A 7,063-nucleotide genomic window follows, 5' to 3' on the forward strand; every position below is an offset into this window, starting at 1 on the left:
CAGACACCCACACACGCCCATATCCCCACACACACCCATACACACTCTCACGTGCACGCACACACACACACCTACACCCATACGCACATACCCACATACACACACGGACACACCCTCACACACACACACACACACAGACAGAAACACAGACACACAAACACCCATACACACACCCACCCACCCACCCCCTCCCACACAGACACACAAACACCCATACACACACCCAGACACACCCATACACATACCCTCACACCTCCCCACCCCCCACATACCCTCACACCCACCCACCCTCCCACACATACACCCTCACACACACACACACACCCATCTCACACCTACACGCATACACACATACCCACATACACACACACAGACACACCCACACACACCCATATCCCCACACACACCCATACACACTCTATGTGCACGCACACACACACCCCTACACCCATACACACATACCCACACACACACACGGACACACCCACACACCACACACACACACCCATATCCCCACACATACCCATAGACACACACATGCGTGCGCACGCACACACACACACACACACTCGGCCAGCACAATGAATTAATGAGAATAACTTAAACACCTGCGGCAGAATTTTTGGCTAGAATCTAAGAGAAGTGAATTTTGTAAATGGGATCAAACTTCACAAAACCCAATCTCAAGGGACCGGAGAACCGATTAGATCTATAAATAGAATAACAGTCGCACATCAAACTGATAAGATTTAAGAAAAATAAGCTCTCGGCCATCACTTGAGGACATTAAAATCTCACTCTCGGATCACAGCGACCGAAACCCCCTGACCTTCCCTGGGAGGACCAGATAGGCCTGAGCACGTGGCCGGCCCATGGAAGGTGGCCCTGAGAACACGGGTGGCCAGTGGACGTCCAGCCCAGCACCCGCATCTGCCCCAGGCCCTCACCTGTCTGGGGCTCCTGCAGGACAGGGGGAGTAGCCAGTGTGGGCTGTGTCCCCACATGATCATGGGCCACCTGGGACCACTGCCCAGCATCACGAGAAAGGACAGTGCTGCCCTTGGCCAGCCCAGGAGGAGAACGGGATGCACATCTGAAGTGTGGCTTCACCGAGTCGGCCCACGGCACTGGAGCCAGGACATCGCAGTTGGGCCAGCTTCATTTGTGGAGGGTCTGCTGCACCCTGGGGTCCTCCGAGGGGCTCGGAGCCAGCACAGACCACAGCCAGCACATCTGCTCCCCGGAGGCCACCGTCCCCCAGGAGGGTCACGGCCCTGAACACAGAACGAACGGCCTCTTAGCTCCTGAGCCGCGTCACCTGGCGCTTGTGGAATCACTGCTGGCCTCCTGGGCGGTCCTGAGATGGCCTGGCTCCAGCACGCACTGACCCCCGGCCAGCGGTGGTCACCTCCCTGTGAAGCAGACCTGACCTCCGCAGGCCGAGGGGAGCCTGGTCTTTCCTGCAGTCCTCACGCCCCCAACGGCTTGGGTGGCAGTCCTGAGCAGCGCTGGTCCTCCACGTCTCTGTCCATGAGCCCCCTCCAGCCACAGGGGCCAGGCGGGCAAGACTGACACGGGACGTCCTTTCCCATGGCTGCTGGCCCAGAGCCCTGGACAGTGCAGCTGAAGGCCGAACTTGTGAGAAAGAGAACCAGGGCCCAGGCTCTTCTCTCTGCTCTGATCTGCAACAAGTCTCTCCGAGGCCCACTCTGAGCCTTGGTGTCCATGGGTGGCTGGGGACAGCACCAAGTGACCACCAGTCTGTGCTGAGGGGTCTTCATAGGCTCACCTGCCCCATCTGAATGCACGGCACTGGCCACCTTGGGTGCCTGTGCCAGCCGTGGAGCCTTGAGCCACTCCACTCTGGACACCTGGCTGCCATACGGCTGGGTACAGGCCCCTGGACACAGTGGGGGCGCTGCAGTTCCCAGGGCGCTTCTGGATGACCCAGCCCCGTGACCAAGAGCCAGCTCAGGCCTGGCCAGCCCCCAGCACACCAGGACAGACCTCCCAGGACCAATGTCTCCCTGTCACGCAGGCGAGGAGGCCCAGCACTGGTGTGCCCCAAGGTAGCTCCAGCAGTTCCCAACTCCAGCCCACCCTCTCCCCGTCCATGCCCCACTCCACTCAGTGGAAGGAAAATCGGCCAGCAGCCCTGGACAACAGCTGGCGGTTCCTTCCAAGGCTAAACACAGAGCCACCACGAGACCCAGTGACCCCATCGTCCCATCCGCCCAAGAGGAACAAGAACGCCTGCTCACACATGCTGCAGTCTGGCTGGGCACAATTCACGAGCCACTTGTCAAGCAGGAACGAACTTTATTTTTAGCACCCACACGGCACCCCACGAGCTCTCCAGGAATCCCCGAGAGCCCAACCGCAACCACCGGCACTCCCGGCCAGCACTCCACCAGAACTTCCAGGTCATTTCCCCTCTTGAGGCAGACTTCCGGGTCACGTGGGCGGAGCCAAAAGAGTCCCCCAATGAGCAGCTCCGTGGTCTGAAAGGGCGGGGAAACAGCCCAATGAGCGTCACCGCAGAGGAGCCAATCAGCTGGAAGTTTGCTGAGGCCGCTATGGCAGCGGCTCTCAACATACACAGACACACGTGGACATTCAAAGCCACTCGAGTGGGGGAGCCAGAAGGTGGGAACAACCCATATGTCCATCCACATTAGATACACAAGAGTGGACAAGCAAAACCAGCAGGCCCAGACCACGCCGCGTTCGCCGCCACACGAAGGAATGCAGGTCCCCTACCGCCTGAAGGACCCCGAGGACATGGTGCTGAGGGAATGAGCCGGCTCCCACAGGACACGTGTGGCCCCCTGTGCACGGGGCCCTAGGGGAGCCGCAGATTCACAGCAGGACGAGGGCCGGGGCTGGGGGTGTGGGCTTGGACCTGGAATGTCCCCAGCAGCTCATGTGTTGAGACCCGGTCCCCAGTGCAGCACGGCTAACAGGCGAGGCTCTCGGGCAGTGGTTGGGCCATGAGGCCCCGCCCTCCCTCACTGGTGGACTGACCCAAGGATTCCTGGATGGACACTGAGAGGTGGACCTAGTTGGAGGAGTGGGTTCCTGGGTGTGTGACCTGGAGGGTCACCTTCTCCCCAGCCCCTTCCTGCCTCTCCCTCTGCGTCCTGGCTGTCAGGAGAGAACAGCGTCCTCCACCAGCCCTTCTGCCGTGATGACCATGGACGGAAACCTCGGACACCCTGGCGGGGACACAGCTGCCCTCCTCGCGGCCTTGTGTCAGGACAGTGCCAAGACCTGCCCGAGAGGTCAGCACACGGGAGTTATGTTTAGTGGGGACGAGGCCCCTCTTGGGAAGGTAGTTCTAGAGGTGGGCACGGTGACGGCTGTATGACAATGTGGTGATGCCACCGAGCTGTGCAGTAAGAATGACCAAAGTGATGAATGCTCCATCCTGTGGATTTCACCACAAGAAGCTAAAGTCTTACTTAGAAAGGCCAGCAGTGGACAGGACTGGCCCTTGAGCCACAGCCTGCGGGCCCAGGTGCGAACGGCACCCAGGTGCCCACTCATCAAGGCAGACCCTGCCTGCGCCTGCCCCGACAGATGCCACTTGCCATAGCCCCGCACCCCGGAGGCCGCTGGAACACAGGAACCACGGGGCGCCTCTGGGAAGCCTGGGGACGTCTGCTCCCACCCCAGGTGGAGAACGTGACTGAGGCCATGACCCAGAGCCCAGGAAGTCCAGGGCCACAGTCTCAACCCAGCCGGGTCTAGATCACAGACGAGGGTCAGCATTGCTGTGGATCAGCTCCGTCCCTCTGAAGTGACCCAGCCCATCCTGGCCTCTGGCTCAGCTGCCCCTCAGGGGAAGGCAGCAGGGGAAGCAGGTGCCTGTCACCGACTCCGCAGACTTACGATGTGGGCACTGGGCCGTGGTCAAGGAGGCTGCACCCTGGCCGGGGGTGTGCGGGAGAACAGGAGCAGCCCGTCTCTGCGGCTTCTGTGAGGACAGAACAGGGACACCGGGGTGCAGAGGCAGCGGCTGGCGGGAAGAAACTGGCCTGAGGAACAGGCCTCCGCCACCAGCTCTCCCCGACCCGGGCCCAGTCCTGCCCGGGGCCCCAAAGGACCAGCATCCCGAGATGGAAACCCACCCCCACGGCACAGGACGCGTCCTTCCTCCAGGCCGAGAAGCCCCAGGACGCGGGTCCACGGCAGTCAGAGACCCCGGGCCTGAGCCTGTCGGGAGGCACCAGGAAACGACGCGGCTCCTCCGAGGGCTGCTGCGGGGCGCACAGGCCTCCCCTGCTCTGCTGTTACTGACACGCGGGCGACACTGCTTTACCCACCTGCAGCTGGCGGGTCAAACAAGTAGCTGGTACAGGAAAAAAAAAAAAAAAGAGGAGAGTCTTTGAGAGGCCCTTAGGCCACTGGGGGTGGCCCTCACAAGGGACCCTGGGGACCCCGTCTCTGTGTGTCTGCTTCTTGGCTCACGGTGTGAGCAGTCTGCTCTACCCACCTTCCCTGCCACGGTACCCAGCACCCTCACCAGAGACCCAGAGAATGGGATCACCCGATCATGGACTGGAACCTGCAGAACCATGACCTAAATCAACCTTTCCTCTCTATAAGTTCCCCGCCTCCAGTACTTTGTCACAGTAACAGGAAGCTGACTAATACAGCCACCCAACAGAGAATAACTAGATTACTGAACTGTTTAAAAACACTGCCTCCAGAGGTCTATTTTTAGAAGTGCTCACTATTGTCACAGAGACTGTCAGGAAGTTGTGAGTGTTCCAAAATTGCTCCATAGAGTGGTCTCAGCCTCATGTCTGAGTGCCAGCTGGACCCAGCCCACACAAGCCCCGGCTGGGCCTGTTCTAGAAGACAGAGTGGGCATGGTTCTGAAGTCACCTGCCCCATCCCTGCCTGCTCTGCTACTCGCCCACAGTCTGCATTCCAGCTCATCCCATGTCCTCTTCTGTCACAGGCAAAATGAATGACCACGCTTACCCCTAGGGGTCTGGGGATCACACAGACATGCACAGGCACCCCACATGTGGAGGAAATGTCACGCCCGCCCCTCGTGCAGAAAAGCAGCTGGAGCAGCCCCACCCTGCAGGCCCTGCCAGCACTGAGCACCACAATCCCTCAAAAGGAGAAAAGATAAACATCCAAACAAAGTCAGAGCACGGGCCAGCAGCAGAGCGAGGCGGCGGCCGAGGCGTGGAGAGGCCAGTGGGCAGAGCGCGGTCCTCCACAGTGCAGCCGCACAGCCGGTCAGGGAGGGGCACTGGAGCCGCCACTCGGCTGTCCTTCAAGGTATGAGAAGAAACATCAGCCAGGGTCCCAGGTTCCCAGCACGAGACTAAGGCCACCGGAACTTCCTGACGCATCCATGGAGGACGCATCCCAAGGCACCCAGGGAGGCCTGACACCCGTGAGCGGCACCGGACCCAGGTGTACCACACCTAGCCCATGACACAGACCTGGGCAAAGCTGTTTACAGGTCAGGCGCAGCAGGGTGGCCACAAGGACCGGCAATAAAACAGAACCACTGTGACAATACGCCGTAATGAAGTTCCACCAATGCCCACGTCTCTCTCTCAAAATATCTTCTACTGTACTCGCCTTCCTCCTGTGGTGACGTGGGATGATGCGAGGTCCCCTGGTGGGATGTGGCACCAGGCTCCTACGTAGGGATCACGTGGACGCAGGCGTGGCCAACTGCAACAGCTGACTGACAACCAAGATGGCCGCGAAGGGACTGACAGGATGGCAGTGTATACAGCATGGACACTCTGAACAGAGGGAGGGCTCCCATCCCGGGGCGTGGGGGGTGCCATGTGAGCACCACCCTGAATGACTCTAGTTGAAGGTCACTTACGTTGACTTCTGAGAGTTCCCACTCGTATTTTCAGACCATGATTGGCATGCGGGTCATTAACACCAAGAAAATCACAACCCAGATGAGGGAGGGTGGCAGTGACAGGAAGAAGCCCTTGGACCCACCTGGGCTCACGCTGCGGGCAGGCTGCTGGAGTGATCAGCCGGGGACTTTCAGCCCACCACCCACCTCTGGGAAAGGCGAGGGGGTGCTGGGGGTCACACCCTGTGAAGACTCAGCAAGGAGACATGTGAGCACCCAGCTGGGCCTCTCCACGGGTGGTCATCTGTAGCCCCTTGAAATTCCCTTTACAGTCAACCCAGAAGTGAAGGGAAGCGCCCCCCCTCTGAGAGCTCTTCTAGCCTCACTGAAACCCAGGAGGGTGCTGTGAGGAGCTGACTTACAGCCACATGGTCAAGAGTCCAGGAAGCCCAGGCCTTGGATGAGCACCCGAGGTGGGGGAGGCATTGCAGGACTCAGCTCTTAACCCACCAATGTCAGAACTGCAACACTTCACCCTCTGAGCCAGCATCGGGATCCCTGATCCTATTTGGAGGACGCTTTCTTAGCCCAGGGTGTCACTTACAGGACACTCTGTATTTTAGTCCTTGGTGACAACAAAGTATAAATCAGGTCTAGGTAGGGACAGCCAGCCGACGTCAGCACTGCAGAACTGGACCCTGGGTGAGCGGGTGGAAGGTCTTAACTGGTTTGGTGGCCCCAGCGTGGGGCAGCTCCTCGTTTGTCAGACGGGGATAGTGAGCCGCAGGGTATTTCAGGGACAGGAAGGGACTGTGGGGAGCACAGCAGAAAACCAGCAGCAGAGGGTGGTCTTCCAGTTGCCTGCCTGGCACAGAGGGACAGGAAGACAACAAGAGGATCACGCTGGCCAGCCTCGGGACACTTTCCCGCCTGCGTAAGGGTTATTGAGGAAGTCCCCGCCAGACCTGGGGACCCTGCTGCTCCCTTCAGTCCCCGCTGTTTGGAAGGTCAGACAAACGGTCTGGATGCTGCCTGGTGACTCCTGAGGCACCTGCCGGGCTCGTGGGGACCAGTACAGGGCATGGTGCCCAACAGTGGCCTCCTGGAGGACCTGATGTGGCCTCCAGTGGACAGTGTCAGAACGGAGTTGAATTAGAAGACACCCAGCAGCAGCCCCTGGAGGACCAGGTGGTTGGTGCGCAGTGTCCTGCGGGAGGG

This window comes from Callospermophilus lateralis, chromosome 2 (assembly GCF_048772815.1).
Source record: "Callospermophilus lateralis isolate mCalLat2 chromosome 2, mCalLat2.hap1, whole genome shotgun sequence".
Taxonomy (NCBI): domain Eukaryota; kingdom Metazoa; phylum Chordata; class Mammalia; order Rodentia; family Sciuridae; genus Callospermophilus; species Callospermophilus lateralis.